At 40.5% G+C, this 16,099-nt stretch overlaps 1 protein-coding gene across 2 annotated transcripts in view; it reads right to left on the reverse strand.

The window, feature by feature from the left end:
* LOC114135878 (cadherin-4-like) overlaps positions 1-16,099 on the reverse strand; it is a 314,131-nt gene that overhangs the window by 175,072 nt on the left and 122,960 nt on the right. The gene's annotated exons all lie outside the window — the stretch shown is intronic.

A 16,099-nucleotide genomic window follows, 5' to 3' on the forward strand; every position in this document is an offset into this window, starting at 1 on the left:
CCAAGTTTGCAATAAATATGTCACTTTCTGAGCTCTAGTGCACTATGAATTATTAAGCGTGATCTATATGCGCCTTTCACGCCCTCTGATATTTTGTTGCTTCATCTTTTTTACCCTTAAAGCACACTTTGTCCTAAAGATCTGAGAAGCTGCGTGCGCGTGTGTGTGTGTGTCGTCAAAATGACTTTTTCGCTCCACGACCTGGGACCCACTGCAACTCGGAAAACAATGTGCGCACGTGTCACTTTGTGCTCGCTCGCTTCCTTATTGATGCCGGCACGCTAAGAATAAGGACGGCTCCTGCTGCGCACGGTGTCCTGGATACCGAGAGGAACTCGTCTCAGAACCGCCTGTCTGCAGCACGCAGCCTTTAACACGGAGACTGTGAGAGTCTGATGAAGATTTCTTTTCATTTTTCTTCATTTCCATTGTGTTGTCTTACGTCATATATTATCAACTAAAAACCTGACACCTTCTACACCAACAGCCTAACACTAACACCGGAAAAACTAAAAAGTTCTTCCTCTTTGAAAAATGACAAAACTCATTTCTCCTTTAAAAAAAAAAAGAAGAAAATCTGGCCTTGCCCCTGCTGCCTAGGCACATTTATCCACCTGCAGTGCGCCCACAATGCCAGGCCATCGGGCTTTGGTCAGCACACAGTGAGCAGCTCATAAATGAGTAATGGCGGTCACATTAACATTTGGTGGTAGGGCAGGCCGGGGGCATAAAGGAGGGAGACCCAGGGACTATAGGAGCTTCCTCTGTCTTATAAAACAGCAGCTGATTAATGTTTGATTCTAGCTGGCCTCATTCCTACAGCGGCATGTTGCAGAGCTAATCTACAGAACGGCTCGCAGGGAGAGAGAATGATGGAGCTGGAGAAGCGGGGTGATATGAAAACAGTTCGTACTTTTGCAGTTTTTTTTTTTTTTAGGGCTGAGCTGCCGATATGTTCTTTCTCCTCCTTCGCTTCAAAGCAAAACATATCAGGAGAGCAGAGCGGGTCGATCAGTCCAAACTGCACGCATGCGATAAAATACCAAGTGATGGAAAAAACAAATGATGGGACTCGATTTGTTGGCAAAAAATATTTCTCGTAGGGAACAAAAACTCCTCTCATAAGACGGAGCAGTTCAGCTAATCTAGGGCTGGGTCAGTCCTCGCGGTTATAGGTTTTTGGATCGACTGTCAGGAGACGCAGCTAAAACGAGCTGTAGCTCATCCCCAAGTGGAACTCGATACAAGCAAATCCTTATACAGCAAAACGGGCAGGTAGGTGTTAAGTTTTGGACTGTGTGTATTTTTTCATCATTTTGGAAGATTTTACGGCTGCACTGAAAATAGAGCTTGGTAGAACAGGGAGGACCAATAGGAACCACGGCGACCCTGTTGAGATTCAGAGGCAAGATCGCCAACAGTAAGCAGGTTAACAATTGATGAAGTTTTGATGTAAAGTCTACCAGTGTTTTAGAGAGATCCTGGTTTTGTCCATTTCAACAAGGTTTCCAAATACTTTGGAAACAATAACGGCCCACACCATAACAGATCCTCCACCGTGCTTCAGGCAGAATGTGTTAAAGTCAGCTTAGTTCACTAACAGTGAAGGTTCTTCTCAACATCTCTATTTGCTACATAAATTTTGTACCGTATGCGTTTGATGCGAAAGCTGTGGGGTTTGAAAATCTTTGCTGTTGGTAAAAGTGGTGTGACAATTTAGCCTGGAAAAGTAATAAACTCCTATTGTTTTGGTCATATATATTCTAATTTAATATTCTACAGGACTACGATTATTTATCTTATTTAATTACATGTTATTTTACTGCAAAAAATATAAAAAATTGAAATATCCAGACTGGAATCTATGGTTCATGTTGGAGCATTTCTGACTTTGGCAACAAAACATGGTTTCTTCTGAATTTCAGCTTGATAATTAGTAAGACATGTTCTCACCTCCTTTCCTTGAGCTTCCTCTGAAAGTGCTTTTGAGAATTTCTAAGTAAAAAAAGAAGCTAAATTGCAGAAAAAAAATATTTTTACTGTTAAAATATGGAAAATAACTCAGTGATGATTTCAGCTCCTATGACTCTAACCAAGGTCTCAGGCTTTAATTGGCTTGTTAGGGCTTTGGGGTTTATTCATAGTCAAATCTGGTGAAGCGCACACATTTCTGCCTGAAGTTAGTCTTGCTTGTGAGCAGCAAAACACCTAAAATCATTTAAACTAATAGGCTGTGTAGGGTAGTCATAATAAATTAACAAGTTAGAGAAATTCAACTTTTATAAAACATAAACTACATCTCCAGGCTGACACATTTTATAGTTCCTAGTAGTTTCATACAAAATAATGTTTAGAACAGATTTAGTTCAGGTGTCTGTGGAATTGATTGAATTTAAGGAGGTTTTTTTAGTGATATTTATGAGCTCCATGGTAATCCAGAAGTCAAAAAATTGGACCTAGATCCACCACTTTTATGCAACAAAAAAGTGCAAGAGCAATAATGTTGGACTTGCAGAAAAAACGCAACAAAGTAATGGTCGCGGTTAGCAGGTTGTAAAAGGACCCAAAGTGCAGAGACGGGCGGAGGTTGCCAGAGTCCTGCATTAACAAACATTCAGCAGGTTGGTTCACTTACCAATTAAATGCGGCCGCGGTCAGACTCCCCCCCTTCCTAAAGGTCAACACTAAGAAAGCTAACATTGGGGAAAAAAAGCACAATAAATACCAATAGTTTTATTGTGGAGCACTAACTGGAACATCTGCAGAGATGTTTTACTGGATGTATCGTCAGAGCCGAACGGTGGGATTGCGTTGCGATTGGCTTCAGTGACAGACGTCTTTCGTGATTTCATAATTATAATTTTCAGCCATTGTTTACGTCCACATTTGCCGCAGCTGGCCTCTGCTAGGGTAGAATTGTGACGCATATCTCACATCAGTGTCATAAACGTCAGATAAAATGCGATACGATCATTCACACTGCAGACGCTTTGAAAACAATCAAAGATGTATCCAATTTTGTACCATTTATAGAAGGGGCAAAGATTAGATTTTTTAGGGGTGTAAAAATTTTTTTGATGTAGTGAAAAAGTTGAATATAGGGCAAAGAAATTGATTTGGGTGGCATTTTCCTGCTGTCTGAACACAGAGAGAGAATGGGCAGAGAAACAAGAGGGATGATGGGAGAATCCAGTAATAAACAATGAAACCAGTGAGTTATATTTTCTAAGGAAGAATGACACTGGGTGCAGGTGGGGAGATCAGGTGACTGCGGGCAGCTGTGGAAGAGAGACAAACCGGCAGCCTGAATAAAGGTGAACAAAAACACAGAATCTGAACTTAAATAAGCTACAAAACTCAAAGAAAAACACGACTGATCTAAAAAAACAAAAATCCAATTGCTCAAAGAACAGAACACAAGAATAAACTAAAAAATAGTATGCCTTTCAACAATAATGAACACTGAGAAACAAAAAAAAAAGAAACAAGAAAGCACAAACACCAACGGCAACGGAAAAACAACCTGAAGAGCATCGCTCCAAAGACGAGTTAAAACTGCATCAGGTATCCATCTTTAAATTATACAGCGAAAAAAAATGCAGCTCTGCAAAAGCGGAATCAAACGTAATTGTTTTCACCGCTTAAACCATCATCGGGCCGCTCTGCTCTGCTGGGCTCAGGCTGGGAAAGTGAACCGGCCCGCTTCTGTGGAAGACGAGGAGGAAAATTGCAACAGCTAAGTGATTTTGACAGTAACACGCTGAGAAAGGTAAAGGAAATTAAGAGTTTGTCACAGGTTACAGAGAATGCCTCCTGAGCCCTCACTGAGCAAACTAGTGAAAGAAGTTCATTGTTTCTCACGTTTCACTCCCTCGCCATGAAAAGTGACGATGCCTTCCATTGTTCGGCGCAGGAGGCCAGGGATCAGCGCCTGGCATAACGGGCAGGATTATCATTTTACCTATTGGTTTATTTAAGCCCTTCTTATAAGAGTTGTATCATTATAATAATTATTCAGAAATTTCAATGACTTGCAAAAACAGGAGTAACTTTAAATTATAGATGCATCCTCATTCAAATTTGGTTAAGTTAAGTGTACTGCAGGTGTAGTTTTGGATGTGTTGGAACGGGAGATTCGCATCATGGATGTGCAGCCGACCAATCTGCAGCAATTGTGTGATGCTATCATGTCAATATGGACCAGACTCTCTGACAAATGTTTCCAGCACCTTGGTGAATCTCTGCCATGAAGGATTATGGCCAAAGGGAGTCCAACCCGGAACTAGCAAGGTGTACCTAATAAAGTGGCCGGTGAGCATACTTCCTGTCATCTTGGTCTCGTCTAAACATAAAACCTCTCCCCAAAGGTACGTTGGTCAGATAGTTGAACACCATCGAGACAGTGGCCCATTTTGGAACGGACGATCAGGCTCACTTTACGCTTCTGGACTGGCTCTGAATTCAAACCACGTGAACGTTCTCTAAGTTGCCTGAAAAATAGGTCTTCTTCAGTAATCCAAACATTTTAAAATGGGTTCTACCAATTCTGCTAAGAAAATGGTCAAACATCCAACGAAAAATATGTATGTATATATGCACGTCTAAATCTAAATGTAGAATTTTGACTCTACTGTAGGTAGAGATGCAAAAATCTAAAGGAAATTGAAATTTTCTTGTACAGGATAAAAATGTTTTGTTTTTTTGTACGTTTAAGTTGTTTGTAATACTAGCCTTCAAAGCTGAAAAAGAAGGGTCTAAATAACATAAATGCCCCAAATTAATATGACACTCATGCCCTGCCTGACTGCATGCAAATGAGAGCCTCTAAATAACCCGCTTAGAGCCAGAAAGTCTCCGCATGTGCAAGTTAACTAAACAAGTGGAACGTGCTTAACTTTAGCAATTTCACCGCTTAATTTTTCAGCTTTTAATGGCATCTACTTTCAAATGCAGATGAGCAATAATTACATAGCACTGTTATGTCACTAATGGAAAAGGCTCCGAGAGATGAGATGTGCTCCACATGCCAAATTTGCCACAAAACCCCACAAAACGAGAGAAAAAAAAAGACAAAATCCAGTGCAGCCGAGCAGAATGGAGTCAGAAAGAGTTTCGATGACATTAATGTGTCAAGTTAGGGTCGATTAAATCCATCTGGTTACATGGAGGGAGGTGCTGTCGGAATAAATGTCATAAAAAAGAGAGGAACTCAGCAGGTTCTGTCAGCTAGAATGTTGATTTGGACCTCATGAAGGCAGCTCAAGTGGTAATCTCAATCAGCAGGCTTACTTTTTCATTTATGCACACACACACACATACACACACACACACAAATTCAACACATCCCAAAAGTAGTAAATTAATCTCTGCCTCTATAAAGAACACAGAGAGATAGCTGTGATTGACAGCCAAACCGTTGCTGCCGTAAGCCTCATTTGAATGAGAAAAGCACCAAATGAAAAGTGTTAAAAGCCAGTGCGAAGACATCTCCAAGGTACTTTTCTTTCTTACATGAAAGAAAACTGAAGGATTTTGTATGCATTTTAGAAGCTAAGTGTCTGGAGTGAAATGTGCAGAGAACTGCCCTGCTTTTTCTTTTTCTTGCCCCCTCCCATCCACTCCCGCCTTCTTCTTTTTGGAAAAGAGTAACGGTCTCCGTGCAAAACCCAGACGCCAATCATGAGCGAGTCTTTTTGAGGTCCGGACCTCTTGGGGGATATCAGTACCGCGGCGCGTTATGATTCTAACCCGAATCTTCAGGATTGACACACTTCCAAAGATGCACTTGTGCCGCCATGCAGCTCTGCCAGGGAAGGAGGAAGGGAGAGAAAAAGAGGGAGGAGCTAAAAATGCTGCTTGCCTTTTTCATTCAGCTGACAGTAATTTAACTGTTGGTTCCAGACGGCGGGAATTGGCTTTAATAATCGTCTATACCCCTCAAATTGGGAAGGAATTTGCCGGGGCGAGCCTTGTGTCTCCGGCTCGGTCTGCTACCGTACCATCCAATCCGACCGTGCTGCAAAGAAAAGGGGAAGATTTGCCTGGAAAGTGCTACGATGAAATGATAAATAACAGAATGGAGGGAAGGCTGGAGAAGGGTAAAGACTCCCACAGTGGGAGGTGATGATGAAACTGTGAGATGCTAAAAGAGAGTAGCGCCATTCAGTGTTTGCTAATATCCCCCATAATGTTGGTATAATTAACCCCAGGAAATGTGACTTCATTAGTCTCAGTCTGGGTAAAAACAAAATGAAGTAAGATCTAACTGCTTGTGTATGCATGGTGGCATGCTAATAAAAGACCAGGATGTAGATATAAGTAGAAGCAGGAAGTACAGTAGTGATCAAACAGCTATTATCTTTACTTACAAACAAAAAGAGGAGCAGAACCAAGATCCAGCAGGAATGTCTCTTTTTTTTATTCAGATCCCAAGAGTGAGACTTTCAGGCTGAACGAAGAACAATGGCACCGTTTCATCTTTTGGAGCTTTGTCCGTCATGAAACATGATTCATCTGGCAATGTTGGTAGTTGTTTTTTTGGTGTATCTGGGAGTTCTGCTAATTTTCTACGTTCTGCAGAATATGAATGCTCAGATTGCTACTTTGGCAATGTTAGCCGATTTCTAGGATTTGTTAAATTAACAATTAGTTCAGCATTTCAGAGCTGTTTTGAGCTGCGTTAACTTATTTAGGAAATTCATAAAGCCGAATTCCCAACCTATTATGAATTTAACAGGAAGTGCTTAAATTTGACAAAGATAGTTTCTTTTTAACGACACTGCTAGCTTAACAATGACAAATTGAAAATGATATTGTGAACTGGGAAAGGTAGGGAAATTTAATAGAGTTTTGACAGAGAATCATGTGGTCAATTTCATGAAGCTACAGCAAACATGGACAGATTATCTGGAGCCGTTAGCGGCGTTAACATCACTGGTTAACAATTAAAGCATATTCATTCAAAAGAAAATGGACACAAAGTTGCTTTTAGTCCTGAAAGTTAAGATTTGAGTCTCAGACCACATGTCTAAGAGTCCCCGTCTCTCTCCTGCCCCGATTTTTTTTGTAATGTTTTCTTGGAAATCACATGGTTCAAGAAAGTTGAAATCCCTCATGTCATCAACATCCACAGATTGTCCATCTCTCATGACAACATGAAAAATATGCAGGGACTGGGATCAAGGACAATCCACATTGTTCTGTGTGTAAGCTTTTCGTCTGCTTTGAGCTCTACCTGCGTGGCAAAAACACCAAAACATTTTTTTTTTTAACTTTGCGTTTATTCATTTAAAATCCAGCAGGCTTTCAAGAATACAAAAGAACTGGGGTCGTCTGAGGCCGGCGTGTTGACCGGATTATTAATGACGACTGGGGGTAGGATGCAGGGGAGAAGCTCTGGGTCCACACGCTGACTAACAGCTCTGCTGAGTCAGGGTGTCTGAAGTCAGACCCACCGGCCGCTTCAGGTTCTGGGAAAGATTTTGTGCAGCCTGCGACCAACATGCACAGATGTCTTAAAATTCTTTAGGGGCACCTTTTCAATGACTTCAGCAGTTCTAAAAGGAAGCAGACACCTTAAATTTTTCTTATAGTGGGAAATTTAAGCACCAACATAAAGTTTATATATGTATATATTTTATCAGCAGGTTTTATGCTTTTATTTTACTTTCATAGTAAAAGAGACCAGAAATATCCAGTGACTTAAACAACGACTTGGGAATACCCAGTCATTTGAGTTTGGCTAAATTAGTTTTTCTCCAGACCTAAGGGGCAAAAATGAATCCGTTCAGAAAATCTGCCACATAAATGCAATTTTTGGGGATTTATTGGACATTAATTGGACAGGAGACAGGGGAGGAGAACGCAAATGACCCAAGACTGGAAAATTATGAATGGATTCTTTTTTTTTTAATAAGAGAAAAAGGGGAAGTCAATTTTATGTCTTTGATCTTATACTGCTCTGTTGAAATCAAAATACTCCATTTAACCTGTATAACCTTTTACTATTTTGAAATTTTCAATTGAACAATATTCACAAGATCTGCTGATTTATTTGCCATACCTTGTTTAGACTGCTTGGTTATCCAAGGAAACCCAACAAGATCCCATTGGATGTGAAACCTTTGATTCCTCCGTGAAATGTTTGGCTCTGTAATCCCACTTTTTCTGCGTTTTAAAGAGTCAGCAAACCCAGTTTTACCGTAACGTCTCTCTCACTCCAGAACTGGCTAAAAATAACCAATAACGGCAGGTCGACCCTTGACTGGAAAAGCAGAGCTTGGCAGCAGAGCTCTGATGGGTGCATCCCTCAGAAAAAGTTGAAGAGAATCGATTTCTTCAAACCCCGCAGACATCCTCATCTATATTCTCCAAACTCCAGCTTTGGCTGGTTCAGAAGGTTTTCCTGTCTGCTCTCATCTGCATCACAAAAAAAGAAGCCCTTTGTCTTGCAGAAGAAAAAAAAAATATATATATATACATAGATCAAACTTTATCTTTCTCAAACATGTAATCCTGTGGGAAAAGCCAGACTGGTAGCCATTAGGCAGTGTCCTCTGCGCCTCGGCTTCCTCAGCCTTTGTAGCGAAAAGGCCAGAGCAAAGCTCGTTTCCATTCAGCGGGGAGAGCTGGTCGAAGCCTCGAGATCAAGCAGCTTCCAGCGGTGCTTTTAATTTTTTTCTTCTTCTTCCATTTTCCACAGTAATACTTGTTGATGGTGCTTGAAGTCTTAGCACGGGAAGAAAAAAAAAAGAAGAAATGAACCAGACTTCCTGTCCTTTCTCGTTTTCAGCAGGTTCCACTGCATTTTTTTTTTTTTGTGGAAGATTTCCGAACAGCGCGGCCCAAAACCGAAAAGGGGAAAAGAGGCGCCATTTTTTTAAAGGCTTGTTTGTTTTCCTCCCTCTCTGTTGCACAAATCACCCACCAACACAGGCGCTGTGCGACTTTACTTCGAGAGCTCTTGCTGGCTGCCTTCATCAAGTCGAGATGCGCCGCAGAAAAACAGTTTTAATTGGTACTGAGGGGGAAGTGAGGCGCAAGAGGCCGCACGCCTCACCACAGCTCAGAGAGGATACGTGGAGATGATCAGGAATTCTTCCTGCAAAGGAATTCGATGCTAACAATATCAATACAAGTAAACATTTTCCATCTAATAAGAAAAACAAAACAATTTATCCGCTCTATTCGACGAAAAAAAACCATTATCCAGCACTCCTCCCTCACCTACATAAAGGGAAAGGTGACAAAAATGCATCTTCTAAAATGACCAACAGTAGCATCACTGATAATAAACCAAAAATTGATGATATTAGGCACATGAGTCTGCAGATAAAGGATTTGGAACAGTGAGTCAGGCAGTATACATCCAGAAAGCTCAGTGGAAAGACCTTCGCCGACACATTTAAAGAAAGCTGGACTCCTCTCTCCGTGCTGTCGGGCCTCATCACTGTTTTTGCTGTTTTAAGACGAAATTTAGGGAAATTAACTCCTGTTGCTGCTTTGGCTTCCAAGGCATTTCACAAGTCATTAGCTGGTTCTTTCAGCTCTAGCGGTTCCTCACACCCAGAGAAAGAGCAGAGGCAGGAAGGGAGAGCGGAGGAGGAGAGACGGTGGGACTGCAGAAGACGTCGCATCCGGTTCGCATGTGGAGTCGTTAGCCGTGGCACATGAGAAAAAATTCGAATGATGTTTTTTTTTTGGCCCACGTGAGAAAATCTGTTCACCAGGGTGTTGATCCCATCGAGTCGCTTTCAACTGAACTGGACAATCCAGCACCTTCACAGACAGGCAATTCAAAGGCAGATCTTAGAGTAAATAGAAAGTCAACGACATCATCATCATCGTCATCTAATGCACACTTTGAAAATCCAAAAAGGTGGTTATGTTTTATTGTTATTTTAACTATGATGAATCCATTTTAATTCCTTCTCTTTTATGATGCAGGGAATTTTGAATGGTTGGAGATTCATCAACCAATTCCAGACACATTTCACAATGACTGATTCTGACTAGTGATCAGCAGAAATGTGGATTTTTTTCTTCTTTATATCTTGAACTTAAAATGGCAATGTTGTGTAAAATCAACTTTTTTTGTTCAGCTTTACATCATGTCATAGTGTTATTTTCTCATCAAAAACATAACTGGAGTGTTGTCTTGATTCTTTCGTGCATGTTTGTGAAATCCTTTAATCTCCATGGCAACCATTCAGCTGTGCAAACCGCCTGGATGGATCTAGCATCGCCTTCGAGGCGCAGCTCCTCCTCGGAACTGCATTTTCCAAGATTCCAAGCTTCTCCGACACGACTCCTCCACTCAGCTCCTACAGACTAGCCAGCATCAATTAGCACACATCTGGTGGAACTGCACATCAGCTGAGATCATTATAGGAGCTACTTTACCCAGCAAAGCTGGTAAAACAAGTTGCTAAAGGGCTAGTAGAGGAGCCATGTTATGATGACTTCCTGAAGGCCAAATTATAGAAAGAGCAGGAGCTTTTAAAGAGACAGGGGCCTAATTTAAAGACACATTTCTTTGCAATTGCTATAACCTGGCACTAGGTGACTTTTAGGTATTTAAGAAGTTGCTCTCCAATTGGAAATCTTGTACAAAAAAAGACAATAAACAATATCATTTTTAGACAAAACAACAACAACAAAAAATCACTTGAACAGAGAATAACATCCCCAAAACTCTTCATAACATTCTCAAAAAATCTCGAACTCTATTGTCTTGAATATCTGGTTATTTTATGAGCTTTTGTTGGAAGACAAGAACAACAAAATTGACCCAGCGTGTCTATTTTATCACTAAAATGCAGCTGCCCATTCATCATGACTTGAAATGAATTCTTACGAGAAAGCCGGTTTATCTGTTTTGTTGTAGCAACACCCTTTTCAGCATCAGCAGCTCTCAGACTGTGAAGGACAGAAGTCGCAGTGTCTGTGTGCCGCTTCTATGTGCGACGGGTTCCTCTTACGGTTTCAGGCTGCTTTGTGTTGAGTGAGGGAGTAAGAGACATTCTGTCGCTTCTAACTACTGGATTATTAAGTTCATTGCACGTCCCAATATGGTTTCACATCCAGAGCACATCATCTCTTTGACTCTGTGTCAGGTGTGTGAAATGATACCAGGATAATGTGAACTCTGGGTTTTGCCAGAGAGCAAGAGAGCAGTGGAAATGTTTTGATGGTAAGTGCTAATGTGATGTCGTGTTGAACAGAAAAAGAAAAAATGAACACCTGCTGCTTACTACTACCTGCACTACAAAAACACTAAATCCTACCAAGTATCTTTGTGTAGTTTCTCGGGCAAATATCTTAGTACAATTGTAGTAAGACAATTGTACTTATTACTACTAACAAGTAACTTTTCAACAAGTTATAGGAGCTTGTTTTAAGTCAATATACTAGTACTTTTTCATCAATATTAAGGAATTATTAGCTTAAAATAAGCTCCTATATCTTGCTGAAAAGCTACTAATAAGTTAGTTTTGTCTTAGTTCAAGTGAACTAGGCCAAAAATATTTGGTAAGATTTTGTATGTTTGCAGGGTAATGTTCTCCTTCCATAGATCGTACACTTAACCCCGTCTCTCTCCTAGACGGAGCTTTTGCCTGAGCTTTTATTGTGACTAAATGTGTCCTCTTTCATCTGGCTCAGAGTTTATCTCTTTAGCTGCATTTCTCACCTACATGAAGCCCTAACAGAGCTGCTATTGACATTGCCGTTTTACTTTCCTTTAACATACAAAGTACTCCTAGATCAGCGAGTCGGAGGGATTCCTGCATCGTCAGTGACTCAATGCCAGCAGCTGTCTCCCCGTCACTACATCCTCATCCAGGAGACGTCAAAGAGTCGATGTGACCTGCTGGGGTTCTTTAGACGACACACTGTTAGACCGATTTATATAATAAACTGAACTTGGCTGCGTTGTTTGATAATTATGATCAAATGAAACGGCTGCGTTCGCACAGAAGGTCTTAATGTTCATTTTCCGATTATTTTTGCTGAAATCAGATTTTTTTATTTTGTTGCTTGATCATTAATGCTGCTAATTAATTCCAACCACAGTACAGCCGGGTATGTGAATGATTTACGTTCCCAAAGAGACCTGAATGCTCGGAAGGACACTGACGTCACACAACACCACACGTTTTCAAGAATTAATACTGGGTGAAACCACTTATGGCTATATGTTTTAGAGTTTATTCGCCAACGAGAGCCGACAGTATCGTCGCGAGATCGAAACAAAACACAAAAAGAGCTAGCAAAAAGAAAGCACAGCTGATCGCCGTGGCCTGTGGTGGAGCACCGACTGCACCTTCTGTTTGGAAGTCTGTTTCGATGCGTAGCCAGAGCCAAGAGCGGTGGGACTGTGATGTGATGCACTGACTTCTCCCATAAGTTCGTTATCGTAATCTGCAGCGGTTGTTTGCATCCCGATCCGCCGTATCCAGCTTTTTCCGGTGCAGAATTAGGACGCATGTTGCATGTCAGAGAAATAAAAGTCAGATAAAAGGCAACATGATCGTTCACAGTGCAGACGCAGACAACTAAGTACCTCTTAAGAAGTGGCACATATTGGATTTTTTTTGGGGTGCTGAAAGTATTAGCCGTTCACATACAGATCAAATATGGACACAAAAAAAAGCTGATTTGCCTGCTGTGGGAACGTAGCCTAACTCACTTGAAATCTGATTGAGGTTTGTTTTGTAAATTGGCAAACTGAATTGTACTGAATTACTAAAACTGATGTACAGAAAGGTAAAGCTGAGACATTTACTTAGAGCCACACATGTCCATGCATCATTGAAATGCGTGGCAGATACACATTTGTGTGTTGGAGGAATATATTCTGCTGGCGTAATCACCACCGGAAGCACACAGAAACAAAGAGACACACCTTCAGCTCAGCCCTATATAGATCATCACAAACTCTTGAAACTGTGTGCATCCACGAGCAACAGCTTGCAGAAATAGCCTCGTTAATTAGGCTGATTTAAAAAAACAAGATGCTAGCTGGTGATGTTGCCTCTGACATGAATCCTAATGATGTCCACAACTGAGCTGAGCTTAAAATCAGTGTACAATAAGGCAGTTCCAATCTTCAACATGTTTTAGTCGAGGGTTGTTGTTTTTTTCTGTCAGGTTGTTAGGGGTCGAACAATTTGCAAAGCTGACAGAGGAAGCCATGATCAATCTGGAGATTATAGATAAGGACACTAATACCAGCCAAGAACAGCATTTTCCTCTTATCGCGAGTACACCTTGCCCTCCTGCCTCAGGTAGAGCCAATTAAGCCGGGAGAGGGGAGAGGACGCGCCAGCAGCCACTTCAGGTTGAGGACGCCCATCAGCCGAGTCCAAACAAGCCTTGGCCCTGCCGAGGGCGTGCAGAGAGCCCGTTAAGTGCGGGAAGAGACAGAGAAGGAGTCAAAGCACTTAAGATTCTCACGGCAGGTACGGCGTTGTAACGTATGGTCCCGAAAAAACACACGCATGTAGGAAAAACTGAAATTCGAAAGGCATAAATGACGGGCAATTTTCTGGATGAGTTACTGCTGACTGAGCTACGGAGAGCGAGCAGGGACAAACGAACCTTGCCCTGGCTTCACTCCCTCTCATCGCTTTTTAAATTCCGCATTACTTTATGTTGTCTTTCTCCACCTTTTATTATGGAAAACGACTCACATTATGGGACGGCGCCACAGTACAGCAAGAAGAACAGAAGGCAAAGTGGAACAAACCAGGAGAGGTCGAGCCAAGGTCATTTTTTTCAGAGTCCAGGTGGAGTCTCAAATCACTACAGACAGACATAAGAATTCTCTCAAATCATGTATTCATGGTTTTGTCTTCATATGGAGCAAACTGTCGTTTAGTGGCATGTTTTTTTTTTGAGAGAGAGCAATCCATCATTCGGAAACCTCTTATAAATGGTTGCACATCATTTTAAACTGAACCGAAGCACATTTACCCAAATATAAATACATTTATGCAAAAGAAAAAAACAACAACAAAAAACAAGATTAATATTTGAACTTCTATTTGACTTAAACAGGAGGGGCTTTCATTTTGAAGAACTGCAATTCAGTAATGATGCAATAATCCACATATTTATATAATATCGATGAAACTGGATTAAAACTTTTAATTGTGTTTGTGATTAAATTTTAATAATTGATGGCAATTTAATGGAGAACTAGATGGACAAAACAAGCAACTTCTTTCATTCAAAAATCCTTTTCTTCTGCTACATTATTGAATAAATAGACATACGAGCTCAACAACAAGGCATTTATTGTTTTTAATCTGTTATTTAGATTATTCAACCATCAGATTGGTGCAAAGTCCTACTACTCAGCTGTCATGTGTTTCAGGAACTCCCGATCGCTCACATAAGCAGCAATGTGTTTTGCATTGAGATTGTATTTAAGACTTGAATACGATTTTGCACAACTTGAACACAACAATAGTCTTTTTCATTGTCCCATCAGATCAATGGATTTTTAAGCAAAAATGAACCCACAGTGGGTCAAGAGAAGCAGCTTTGTCATCTTTCACCGTTTTCCGGTGCAACCTGTGTGTCAGATTTACAGGCGTACCAGAAACACGCAAACACAAAGGTTCTGGCCGGAACCTTTGTGTTTGTACCTTAAAAATAACAAACAAACAAAAAACAAGATTAATTGCATTAAAATTTTAAACATGCTAAAAATCTATGTAACTAAATGATCAAAATCAACACGTAAAAGTGCCGGCCCTCATATATACATATATATTTTTTCACCCCTGCTTAATATTGACTCATTCAAGTGTTGAAAGCATATCATGTGCAGCATATTTGCATACTTTTCAGTTTACCAATATTTATTTTGTTAGAAATCTCAAATGGTCTCATGTAATATTCAAATTATTTGAGAAAATTAATTGAATGTTTTCATATATTGTCATCCAAAATCATCGAACCTAACAGAAAAAAATGACTGTTAAATATCACTAGTTAATGAATTTAACTAGTGATATTTAACTAGTTGAATGTCTAGTTAACTAGTTAACTAGATTACTAGTTTTTATTTTGGAATAAAATGATTATTCCAAAAATAACCATTTTGGAATATGATTATTAAGGTAAATTTGCTTTTTTGATGCAATTCTGATTTATTGTTTTTTGTTCTGAAATAATCAGAAATGAATGTTAGACAATAGGAGGCTACAATATGTAACCTTAACCCTAGCTAATAAACCAAACGCACCATTTGGCAGAGTTTGAACAGAGCTGCCATCTGTAACTTATTGACTGGCTTGCTTTCCCCTCTGGTTACAGGAGGTGATAACGTCAAATCCCAGACCAAGAGTCTCATTTAAGTCTGAAGTTTCAAACGATGAGGAAGTCAGTTTGGCTCTGGCCTTTGCAAGTCTGAGACCAGAGTCTCCGTCTCTGCTAGGAGCAACAAGGAGTCCAAAAATCAACACCACAAATTAAAGCAAATGTTGATATTTTTGTGGCTTCCTGTTGCCTTTCTACTCACCGACTCCTGACTGCATTTGGAAAGAAAAAAAAAAAAGAAAAACACCCAAACAACAGGAACACAGAACACTGTTGCTAGCTCAGCAATGAAATATTGATCACACAGCTTCACTGTGCTGTGTATCATCACCTCCTCCACCAGAAAGCAAAGTATATCCCAGCTGCACACACACACACACGTAAAGCCCCCCTCAAGGGCCTAATCTAAACTGCAGCTTTATGCTCCTGCTCCCCTGCTGACTCTTTGATGTTCCCCAGACCAGACTCCCAGCGTCTGGATATCTGTCTACCACTCCCGACTGATGCTGTCAGATGGAGGCCTGTCGCAATAAGCAGTAAATTAATTCCATCTCATGGTGAACTAAAAAGACCTCTAGAATTTCCATTTGAGTGACTTTCTTTGGTTTCTGTCTTTTAACCAAAAACTCGATGACGAAAGTCTTCACTCTGGTGCACAATTTTGTAATTCCTTTTATTTGTTGTTTCTGTTGCTTCCTTTATTTACTTTGGATTTTCAAAATGTCTTCCAATGTTAAATGCTCAGAAGAATTTAAAGTTGATTGAAGATGAT

Source organism: Xiphophorus couchianus, chromosome 20 (assembly GCF_001444195.1).
Source record: "Xiphophorus couchianus chromosome 20, X_couchianus-1.0, whole genome shotgun sequence".
Classification (NCBI taxonomy): Eukaryota; Metazoa; Chordata; class Actinopteri; order Cyprinodontiformes; family Poeciliidae; genus Xiphophorus; species Xiphophorus couchianus.